This window comes from Equus przewalskii, chromosome 5, assembly GCF_037783145.1.
Source record: "Equus przewalskii isolate Varuska chromosome 5, EquPr2, whole genome shotgun sequence".
Classification (NCBI taxonomy): domain Eukaryota; kingdom Metazoa; phylum Chordata; class Mammalia; order Perissodactyla; family Equidae; genus Equus; species Equus przewalskii.
This window is the reverse complement of record NC_091835.1, coordinates 8,775,349-8,787,839: the sequence shown is the minus strand read 5'-3', so window position 1 is coordinate 8,787,839 and position 12,491 is coordinate 8,775,349.

Below are 12,491 nucleotides of genomic sequence, written 5' to 3'. Positions count from 1 at the left end.
ATGGAAACAACCCAAGAGCCCATGAATAATATACTGGCTACTGGGAGAGGTCCTAGTTTTGTGGGGGCTGAAACATAAAATTTGGAGACCCTCTTTAAAGAGAAGAGTACAAAATTGCAAATAAAAAATTTAACATAAAAGCAAGTATTTAATTACCTTTTTAATTAGAATGAGGACATACATTTGGAAGAATGAACACCAATTCTTCCAAACTCTTCCAAAAAGTAAAAGAGGAGGGAACATCAGTATTACCCTGATACCAAAACCAGAAAAAGACATCAAGTGAAAAGAAAAGGGAAGAAATTCGTCCTTTATAACACAGATGCACAAATTCTCAACAAAATAGCAAACTGAATACAGCAACAAGTAAAAGGGATTATACACCACGACAAAGAGGGATTATCCCAGGAATGCAAGCTTAGTTCAACTGATGAAAATCAATCAGTGTGATACACCATATTGATGGAACAAAGGACAAAACCCGCATGATCATCTCAATAGATGCAGAAAAGGTGTTTAACAAAATCCAATATTCTTTCAGGATAAAAATAATCAACACCCAGACAGAGAAGGGAACTTCCTCAACCTGATAGAGGATATCTGTGAGAAACCCCACAGATTACATCATACTTAATGATGGGAGACCGAAAGCTTTCCCCCTGAGAGCAAGAACGAGACAAGGATGTCTGCCCTTGCCATTTTCAGTCAACATTATACTGGAGCTTCTAACCAGGGCAATTAGATAAGAAAAAAGTGTAACTAGAATGAGAAAAACGTATCATAACAAATTCTTTCTGCAAATCATACAAAAATATTTGATCATGCAAACACCTAGGGCTTCCCCCAGAGCCTTGGAAGGGGTCTGTGAAGATGAGGGCTCTTGAAGCTGAAGGTTTGTTAGCTTCACAGTACATCCCACTCTGAATTGTAATGTAACGTTATCACACAATGGAAGACTATATGGCAAAGAAAATGAATAAAATAGTTACACTCAATAATATGAGTGAGTCTTTAAAATAGAGTGTTGAACAAAAGAAATCAGCACAAAATAATACATATTGTATTTATTGAGTTGAATAGTGTCTCCCCAAAATTCATGTCTACGTGGAACCTTATGATGTTTCCTAATTTGGAAATAGGATCTTGCAGATGTAATTAGTTACGGATCTTGAGATGAAATCATCCTGGATTTAGGGTGGGCCCTAAATCCAATGATTAGAATCTTTATAAGAGAAAGGAGAGAGAGATTTGGACTCACAGAGACACAGGGAAGAAGATTATGCGAAGATGGAGGCAGAAGTTGGAGTGATGCTGCCATAAGCCAAGGAATGCTGGGAGTCCACAGAAGCTGGAAGAGGCAAAGCAGGATGCTCCATAGAGCCTTTGGAGGGAGCACGGCCCTGCCCACACCTGGATTTCGGACTTCTGGGCTCCAGAACCGTGAGAGAGAAATTTCTGTTGTTCTAAGCCACCAAGCTAGTGGTCACTTGTTGTGGTAGCCCTGGGAAGCTAGCACGCGGTATAATTACATTTCTAAACACTACTCTTTAGAACTGTGTACTTACCTATGTCGCACAACGACAAAGATAAGGAAGGACGTTATACCACAAAGTCAGGAGAGGGATTAACTTGGGAGGAAGGGAGGAGAGCAAGGGCTGGAACCTGGCAGCGACAGGGAGGTGTTTCTGGGGTGTGGGCAGTGTTGTTGCCTGGAGAGCACGACATGGTTGTTCTCACTCTAGTCGTCTGTCGATATGCATCTTTATCTTTTATCCACTTTGGCTTATCTGTGTTACTTTTCACAATCTTAAGGTAAAAATACTTCTGAAAAATGGGAAAAAGAAAAAAAAATAAAGGCCTCCAATACAAAAGTTGGCACCAGAAACGTTCTTAATTGAAAGAGGAGAGGAGTTGCTTCTAAGATGACTGGATTATTAGAAGTAAAGAAATGCCCCCTTCTTGCCTAATAAACCCCCAAAGCTCGGGACAGCCCTGGGCGGAGAACCGATGAGTGGTCATTTGGGCGCTCCAGGAAAATCCCCAGCCCCGGCCCGCTCCTCTGGTTTCCCCCAGGGGGAGCTGCTCTCCACAGAACTCAGCTTCCAGGGACTGAAGGCAGCCAGCCCTTTTCTCTGCTCCCTTAGCCACGGCTCAGGGGAGACTGAAATGTTCAAACAAAAAAGAACCAGAGAGAAAGCCTGGACAACGGGGAGGCAAATGCAGAGAGGACCATGAATCTACACACTCAGGATGCGAGGGAGAGCTCGATCTCTTCATCCATGTGCTGTCTCAAGAATAAGGGAGACTCTTCCCCTGGATGCCCCCACTCCTGGCTCCTGGCTCTCCTCCATATAGCAGGTGACATTTCTAAGCTTGCTTTTGTGTGCCAGCACACATTTATACACACAAACACAACATGTACATGCTCATGCACAGGTATTCATATACCCACACACATACATAAACATAACACATACACATGTAAACACACCTATACACAGACATATATGTATATATACACATACATAAAAGCACATACATAAGCATGCACACACGTACACAACACATACTCATAGGCACACACATACACATGCACAAATAAATCCACATGCCACAAAACAGATCTAAACATATCCATTCACCTATGCACACACAAAACATATACAAATACATACAAACCCACATATAAACACAAACGCATGTATACACACACACACACATACAACCCTGCACCCACATACTGCATTTGGTATCCTTCTTCCAAGATGACCTCCAATGATCTTTACCTCCTATTATTTGTGCTTTTTTTTTTTTTTAAAGATTTTATTTTTTCCTTTTTCTCCCCAAAGTCCCCCGGTACATAGTTGTGTATTCTTCGTTGTGGGTTCTTCTAGTTGTGGCATGTGGGACGCTGCCTCAGCGTGGTCCGATGAGCAGTGCCATGTCCGCGCCCAGGATTCGAACCAACGAAACACTGGGCTGCCTGCAGAGGAGCACGCGAACCCAACCACTCGGCCACGGGGCCAGCCCCAGTATTATTTGTGCTTTTGTGTAGTTCTCTCCCACAACATATCAGGGTTAGAACATGGCAGAAGTGATGGTATGTGGCTTCCCAGGACAGATTACAAAACTAAGGTGACTTCTGCCCTGTTCCCTCTCTCTTGGGCTCCAGAGGAAGCCAGCTGCAGTGTTGTGAGAACACTCAAGCAGCCCTGTGGAGAGGCTGACGTGGCAAGGAACTGAGGGCTCCTGCCGACAGCCAGCACCAAACTGCCAGGAGGGTGAGGAAGCCACACTGGAGGGGGATCTTCCAGCCCCAGTCGAGCCTTCAGATGAATACAGCCCTGGCTGAGATCTTGACTACAACTTTTTGAGAGACCCTGAACCAGAAATCCCAGCTAAGCCTCTCTCAGATTCCCAATCCACAGACACTGTGTGAGATAGACGTTTATTGTTGTAAGCTGCTAAGCTCTGGGATGATTTATTATGCAGGAAGAGAGCAATAGATATGAATATAGTACACTGCACACACACACAGGCACATACACATGCGCACATACACATATACAGAAATACGTCCCCCACATACACACAAACCTACATATACACATACATACACACGGGCACAAGTCCAGATACCCATCTAGTTCTGATCCATCTCTGAGGAGCTGCCTCTTCTCCAGGAGATTCCCACCAGGGACAATCATGTCCTTGTTCCCTGACAAAGGGTTGTGGTCTGGCTCTCACAGACATCAACACAATGACAGTATCTCCCCCCGGGACATCCAAGAGGAGGCCCAGTAATGGAGGCCCATATCTCCCTCATTGCCTCTCGGCCAAAATGACCCACAGCCAGGAAGCTCCTGGGGAGCCTCCAAGGTTGAGACCAGCTTTGGTCCAGCTTTGGTGAGGCCGCCTCAGGGCTCCCCGTCTCCCCGTCAGGGAGGGCAGCCTCTGCTCTTTGGGACTAACTGGCATCTCTCACCCCTTCCCCTGATGAGCCGTGAAGCAGGATTCTCGGGTTCTGCTCCTGATTCTCTACCAGACCAGCCTGCCCTTCTGGGTTTCAAGGTCTCCCACTCACTCGTGGGGCTCGGACTGAGGTCTGAGAATCCCAGGGCGGCTGAAGCTGAAGAGAAGCCGAATTCCACCCACGATGTATTTGTATAGCATGAGGCTGTTTTCACATCCATCATGTCGTTTCATTTTCACAGTCACCCTCTTACGGTGCCCATTTAACAGATGAGAACTCTGAGACAGAGAAGTTCCATACATGTCTCTGGACCCAAAGTCTCTTTCTTTTATTCAACAAATACTTATTGAGCATCCACTCTGAGATAGGGCCCAAGCTAGACACAGAGGGTGTGACAGTAAATGAAACAGATGTGTCCCCTGCCTCTTGGAACTTATACTCCAGTGGGGAGACAGAAATAAACAAGTAAACAAAGGAAGAAGTCATTATAGTGATAAGTGAACCCAGGGAAATGAAATGATAATGATGTGTAGGGAGAAGAAACATTTCAAGAGCTTGCAGTGTACCAGACCCTGCTCCAGGCTCCTGGAACGCACCTCATTATTCCAAGCAGAGATGCCATCTCAGTAACGAGGAAAAGATGAGGGTGGTTGGAACCAGGGCGGTGGCATGGGGTCTGGAGACAACATGGACTGACAGGAGAAAAGTTTTGCAAGGAGAAACCACGTGGATGCCTAGGGGGTGCCAGTGATAGACAGGCAGAGTCAGAGAACAGGAAGCGCTAAGGTTAACTGGGCACTTACTATGTGCCAGTCCCGTCATATTTCTAAATGCTCCACGGGCATTAAACTAATGAATCCTCCTAAGAACACTGTGGGCTAGACACTGTTGTCCTCGTCTGAGAGATGAGGAGCTGGGGCACAGAGAGGTGAAGGCACCGCCTGCAGTGCATGGAGCTGACCGCTGGCCACCTTACCCTCCAGCACACTGTCTTAATGAGTACCCAAGTATGGGACCCTGCTTCTCAAGAATGACAGGTGCCGTTTACCACTGTGCAATTATTAACCCCCCTCCCTCAACATCTTTAATCCTTGGAGATGAGGAGGGTGGAGGCAATGTTCCTGGGGGGTGGGGGAGGGCGTGTCCGCTGGGGATTGTTGGGGCGGGGGGGGGGGGTCAACTATATTCAGGAGCAGCCCACTCTTAAAGCCCGACTCTGACACCAAGACAGGAAGAGCAGGGGTTAGGGGGCCTTGTTACCACCCGCCGCAATTGGCGGAGCCCAGGGAGAGGGGCGCGCAGAGCTGCCGCTCAGGTCCGGCCCGGCTGCGGTTCGGGCGGTGGAGCGCGCGCGCCTGGCGAGACCCTGCAGCGGCCGCTGGGGGTGCGGGGGACCCAGGGGGCCCTAGGCCCTGTGAGCGCGCGTCCGATAGTGTGCTTCCTGCTGTTGAGCAGCTGCCCCGCGGGTCTGGGATGCCATCAGTCCCCAGGGTCCGGAGGAAAGCTGGAGGAAGGGCGGGGGCGGTCCCCAGAGGAGGGGTGCGGAGGAGGGGAGTGCACAAAGCTCGGAAGCTCGGGGAATTGCGTGGGGTGGGGAGAGGAAATTAGAGGGCGTCTTGGAGGCGAGGGTGGGGTGGAGGGGGTTTAAAACATCGGAAGAGGAGGGCGAGACTGAAGAGAAGAGGAGACTGGGGGTACGGCAGGAGGAATGGAGGAGACCCCTGAATGGGCTAAGAGACAGAGATCCAGGCTGCGAGGCCACGGGAGAAACAGCACGCGCGAGGGGCAGGGCGGAGGTGCTCGGCGCCGAGGGGTCGCAGAAGTAGCTGGGTCTGCGGGCACCCAGTTTCGATCTCGGGAAGAGGACTGGGCCCAGCCAGGCGCCTAGGCTTCCCCTCCAGCCTGGATAGCGGGTTGGGGCGACGCAATCTCAGATGAGAGGGTCGCCTGCGGGAGGGCCTCCTCCCCCTCCCACGTTCCTCCGTGGGTCCCGGAGCTTGGAGACCGACGCAGAGGACTTCCTGTGGGGCTGGGGGTTCGCGGGGTGCTGGGTGGGCGCGAAGGGCCTCAGGCCCCGTGCAGATGCCTGGCCCTCCCTTGGGGGTCACCTCCAGACCGAGGCCCCGCCGCGCCTGGCCCAGGGTTTCAATACTGGCAATAGCAGGGGCTGTGCCCAGGGTCACTCCCTTTACCTGTCAGTCCTGGGACGGCGACCTCAAAGACCCAGCTCCCCGCCCGAAGGCCTTCTCTCACAATATGCTTGCTGGGCTCTGTTTCTTTCGTTTTTAATTGTCGTATGTATTTTTTATAATCGCTTTCAATCTATGTCAAGAGGTACTGATTTTCCAATTACAGTGGTAAAGTTTCCTTTTAAAATAATTTTAATTAAATAAAACATATGAATCAACTTAAAAGAGTCAGCCAACGATAGTACAATGGTATAATGATAAGCCCCCAAAAATGACGCTGGTGGGTCTCAATTAACTGAAGTTTGGGAAAAGTCGTGTTAAACTATAATGCTTCCATTTTTGCTAAACTAAATGTATTGGTGACTTTTAAATAACTTTATTGAGATGTAATTCACCAACTTAAAATGGTTTTTCAGTATATTCATGGAGTTGTGCAACCATCACCACAACCAATTTTATAACATTTTCACCAAAGAAACCCATACCCTTTAGCAGTCACTACCCATTCTCCCCTCTAACAACCGCCCCCCCCATCCCTGCCCCCAGCCCTAGGCAACTACCAATTTACTTCGTGTCTCTATGGATTTGCCTGTTCTGGACATTTCCTATAAATGGAATCATACACTGTGTGGTCTTTTGTGACTGGCTTCTTTCACTTAGCACAATGTTTTCAAGGTTCATCCATGCTGTAGCACGTGTCAGTACTTCATTCCTTTATATGAATGAATAATATTCCTTTGTATGGATATGCCATATTTTATTTATCCGTTCATGAGTTGATGAACGTTTGGGTTGTTTCCACTTTTGGGCTGTTATGAGTAACGCTGCTGTGAACATTCGTGTAGAAGTGGTCTGCGGACATGATTTCATTTCTCTTATGTGGACACCTAGGAGTGGAATTGCTGGGTCATATGGTGCCTCTGTGTTTAATCTCTCCACGAACTACCAGACCCTTTTCCACAGAGGCTGCACCACTTTACATTCCCACAGCAGTGTTTGGGGGTTCCAGCTTCTCCACATCCTCGTCAGCACTTGTTATGATCTGTCTTGTTGACTCTAGCCATCCTAGTGGGTGTGAAGTGGTTTCTCACTGTGGTCTGGATTTGCATTTCCCTAATGGCTAATGGTGTTTAACATCTTGTCTTGCACTTATTGGTAATGTGAACATCTTTGGAGAAATATCTATTCAGATCCTTTCCTTGGTTTAAAATTGAGTTATTTGTCTCTTTATTGGAGTCTTCATCCTTTTGCATCCTTGTTAGGATCTGCTTGTGAACTGGAGGAGGAGAGAGATTCAGGATGGAAAAAAAACCTGGATTCTCCCGCACCCCACCCCATCTACCTGGGTTGAGGAGGGCCTGTATAGTAGAAAGGTCAGTCCCTCATTGCATGGTGGGATATACTGTGGCTTTCAGGAAAAAAGTCTGGACTCGCCAGCCCTAACTGTCTAAAACCACCTTCCATTTTTATGATGGTTCTAGAAGTCTTTCCAGCTCTCCTCCCAGGAAGCAGAACTTCTTCCTCCATCCGTAGCCTGTCCACCTGTCTGTCCATTTAATTTTCGTGGCTGCCCGAGGCTCTGCTCACCTGTCTGTCCACAGGCTGCCTCTTTGCCCAAAGATGCTGCTCACACCTAGAAGTCAGTGCCAAGGGTGAGTGAGAGCCAGAGCAGGAAGAGGCAAAGGGTGGAAGCTGCAGGGCCGGGAGCTGGGGTGGGGGGTTGGGAGTCGGGGGTGAGGAAGGGAAGGATCTGGGAGTGACAGTGGAGAGGCTGCTTCTCCTCTGCAGCTGGGACCTTTTGAAGGCTTTTGGCCAAGTTCCCTGCTAATGCCATTCTTCTTTTTTAGATTTTATTTTTTCCTTTTTCTCCCCAAAGCCCCCCAGTACATAGTTGTATATTCTTAGTTGTGGATCCTTCTAGTTGTGGCATGTGGGATGCCGCCTCAGTGTGGCTTGATGAGCGGTGCCATGTCCACGCCCAGGATTCAAACCAACGAAACACTGGGCCACCTACAGCGGAGTGCGCGAACTTAACCACTCGGCCTCGGCCTCAGGGCCGGCCCCTGCTAATGCCATTCTTGTGCCCTTAGAGGGACAGAGCCAGGTGGGAGTGTGGCTGGCCAGGTCCCTCCAGGAGGTCATCAACCCTGTCTTTCCATAGTGGCAAGGTGTGCTCCAGCAGCTTGTGCCCCCAGGTGAGACAGGAAAAGCTGGAGGGGAGAGGCTGGGCCTGTCCGATATGGGGGTAGGGAGGGTATCCCCAACTTGACATTAAAGCTCCTTCTGCAAATTTCTCTGCCTGAAGCTTTCTCGTCACACCCACTTCTGGAGCCTCACCCACCCAGACCAGGGGTTAGACAGGGGCGGTGGTCTCCCAGCCTTTGCAGGGGGGCTGTTCTCACTTGGACTCTTTCGAGGAGCATAGTAGAGGGGGCTAGAAGTGCCTGGAAGAGCCCAGCACCCATCTCCCTTGGACTAGCTCAAGCCCCTGGTCCTGTTCAGGTGCTTCAGAGCCAGGAACCATGGGTCCCCAGCCAAGCACACACGTAGCCCAGACTCTGAACCAGGGGAGTGGGCAGCTCAGAGTGCATGGCAAATGGAAGACGTGAAAGATGGAGGTGGAGAGGAAGGTGATTGGGGAAAAGTGTCTGACCCTCCCCGAAAGCAGAGTTCAGGGCTGCAGGGTTCAGAAGGGAGGCCTGCTTTGAGTTTGAATGACTACTACTAATGATCACGGTGTCCAACGTGCGAGTTTCGCCTCCGTGGTTTACATCCTCAACCTCATTTGATTCTCACAACAGCATCGTTATTAAATTCCCAATTGGTCACTGATCACATGCCAAGCACTGTGCTAAGAAACTTACAAGCATTATCTCCTTTAATTCTCCCAACAACCCTGTGACGCTTGTCATTTGATGGATGAGAAAACTGAAGATCAGCAAGTTTAATTAAGTTTCCCAGGGTCACAGAGCTAGTGAGAGCAAGGGTTCAGATGCTGAGGTGGGCAGAAGGCAAACTCCTGTACCCCAGCCAGCCTGTGGATCCCCCCAAAGCCCTGTGGTCCCTTTTAACTTCAGGGAAAGCAGGAATTCTAATGACACTCTGGTTTCTGGGATGGGCCAATCAGACTGTCCCAGGTGTCAACTCACTCTATCCTTTCACCCTGCAGGACTTTTCTGGAAGGATGATCTCACTCAAGATGTGAAGACCCAAAAGATGGAGCATATACCCAGGTTCCATGCCCCAGAGACCTGCATGAGGGATGGGCAGGCAGCCTTTCCCACCAAAACCACCAGGCTGAGGTGTGTGAGGCCTGTGGTCTGTCCACACCACACAGGTCCGGTAGACAGAGCAAGTGGGAAGAGAATGAGTGTCGGGGCTGCAGGTAGGAGCTGCCAGGAGTCCAAGGAATAGAATGAAGAGAGCGTGTGTCTGTTTCAGCCGGAAGCCATCTCGTGATCCATTAGTGATGTCTGCAAAGGGAGGGGATTGGGAAGCACAGCTCCTAGTTGCTCTCCCTGGCTTAATCTTTGTCTTCTATGGGCCAGCACGAAGAGAAACTTCAACTATTATCTCCTAAAGTGAGAGTCCCTCAGGGACTTTGAAATCCTCCATTTGGGCCCCCTCTCTTTCCCTCTGGGCCCTTTTACCATTATGTCTTCACCCTTGACTCCTGGCTTCCCTCCTCTCCAAGCCCAGTGACCAAGGGGAGCAGGGAGCAATGCTCGAACTCTGATGTGGCTTCAGAGGTCCTGAACCAAGAGATGACCAACCAGGGAAGGCCCCACCACAGGTGAGGGTCGGGCTGTGTCCAGGAAGATGGAGCCCACCAAGGGCCTGTTTAAAGAAGGAGGCAGGGTAAAGGAGGGGAGGGACATTGGCTGATGACAGGACTTCACTGAGCCTGATGGAGAACCTTCTGGAAGAGAGGGCCTAGAGGACGGGAAAGAACAGGGCTTTTCATACAGACAGAGCCAGCCCACTCCTGGCTCTACCACTGCTCAGCTGTGACCTTGGACACATCACCTAAGCTCTTCCAGTCTCTTCTTCCACATCTGTGAAATGGGCTTAGTAAGAATGGCAACCCTGGGGGGTTGCCATGAGGATTAAAGACAGTGTATGAGGAATGCCGGCCAGTGACATTGCTGGATTGAAGGGAAATTCTTCCTTTCCCCTCTGGAGGGCGCCCCCACTTTCTCTGTCTCTCACAGACAAGCTTTTCACAGATTACAGCAACAGCGGCATGCAGGGGCTCTGGGCCTCCAACCGCCTCTTGTTCTGTAAGATCAGGCACAGGCACAGAAGAGCTGGAAGGGCCTGCAGAAATCTACTTCAGAGGTTCTCCAACTTTTAAAACAACATATGGGCTCTCTGTTTTTCTACGAAAATGTTGCATATAACAGGACCCTAGTCTTCACCTTGCCCATCCATCCACACACACACACACACACATATATGTACATATATATATATATTTTAAACATTGTGCTGTTTTGTTGGGTTTTTTTTTGCAGGGAAAGATTCACCCTAAGCTAACACCTGTTGCCAATCTTCCTCCTTTTTGCCTCTCCCCCACCCCCAAAGCCCCAGTACATAGTTGTATATAGTTGTAAGTTCTTCTGGTTCTTCTATGTGAGCCACTGCCACAGCACGGCTACTGACAGAAGAGTGGTGTGGTTCCACGCTCAGGACCGAACCTGGGCTGCCAAAGCAGAGCTCACTGAACTTTAACTGCTAGGCCGTGAGGGCTGGCTCCATATATATGTATATATGTATGCAGTCATGCACCACCTAACACGGCTTCAGTCAACAACGGACCACACATACAATGGTGGTCCCATAAGATAGTACTCTATAGCCTAGTGTGGTAGGCTATACCATCCAGGTTTGTGTAAGTGCACTCTATGATGTTCACACAGTGACAACATCGCCTAACGATGCACTTCTCAGAACATATCCCCGTCACAAAGTGATATGTGACGGTATAGCTTCTGTCCTTAAATGGGAGAGGAGTACCCAGAGCCCCTCACAGTCAGCCTCCCCCTTGCTCTTCTCTGTGATGTTGAGGAAGTCACCTGGGCGAGGCTCTCAGGCATCCCTGGGAGCCTCGAGCTCTTTGAAGCCCAGATAGAAAACTAGCCATCCAGTAGTCAACCATCCATCTTTACAGCTGAGAAACTGAGTGGGCAAGCATGGAGCAGAACAGACCAGGTCTCCCGACTCCCAACCCTCCCCCTGCTCAGCAACCCCCTTCCTCTCAAGGACCCCTGTAGAGTTTGGGCTTTGTCACACATCAGACCTCTCCACACTAAGGATAGCCTGAGGAGGTGACCCTTGAACTTCGACCTAAATGACAGAAAGAAGCAGCCAGGGGAAGCTCTGGAGGAAGAGTCCCCAAGGCAGAGAGAATTACACATACAGTTAACCTTAGGTGAGGTCACAGGGCTCGTTAGGGGAACAGACAGCACAGCCTGTGACAGGAGATGAACCTGGAGAATAGGCCCAGGACTACTCAGGGCTTGCTGTCTATAGACAGGGTTTGGGTTTTATTCAAAGTGCAGTGGGAAATCATCAGGGGATTTTAAAGGAAGGAAATAGGACAATATAATAAACATTTTATAAAGATACAGTGATGCTGCTGGAAAATGGATTGTGAAATGGACAAGAGGAGAGACAGGTAGACCTGTTTGGGGCTATTGAGTTGTCTAGGTGGAATGTGGCTGTACTTTGGACAAAGATCATAGCAGCATCTTTGGGAAACACCCAACTGGGCTCCATCCAGAGGCAGCCTGCACCTCAGAGGTACTCCAGCCCCTCACCCTTTTCAAAGAAACTGGTACCCATCCTTGTTACCATGGCAGCCAGGCCTCCTTAGCTTGGATTGGTTGCTGGACCACATCTTTGGTCCTATGACTGATCCTGTGATGCGACTGGTTGCTGTGGTTCTATCAAGTGTGGAAACAAGGAGCTGCCATTCTCCTCCAGGCTCAGGGGACCAACCAGCTCTGTGTCTAATGGAAAAGCCGAGGAAGGAGACAGGATTAGAGATTGGGACCAGGGAAGGGCCCGCAGTCTGACAATGCCTGAATCACTTGTCTCAGGCTTATTCAGATCAAGACTGCCATTGAGACTTCTAAATTGGGTGGGGGAAGGAGTGGCACCCCCTGCCTCAGTGTGTTCATTGAAAATCCATTGTTGCTTCCCATTGTAGGATGTCTTTGTGCGGTTCCCTACTCTGAGTCACAACCTCACAGCTGATTAAGGCCTCAGGAGAAGCTTCTCGTCTCTAACACCTGCCCTGGTGCTCTCAAGAAGGGCAATTTCAGGCT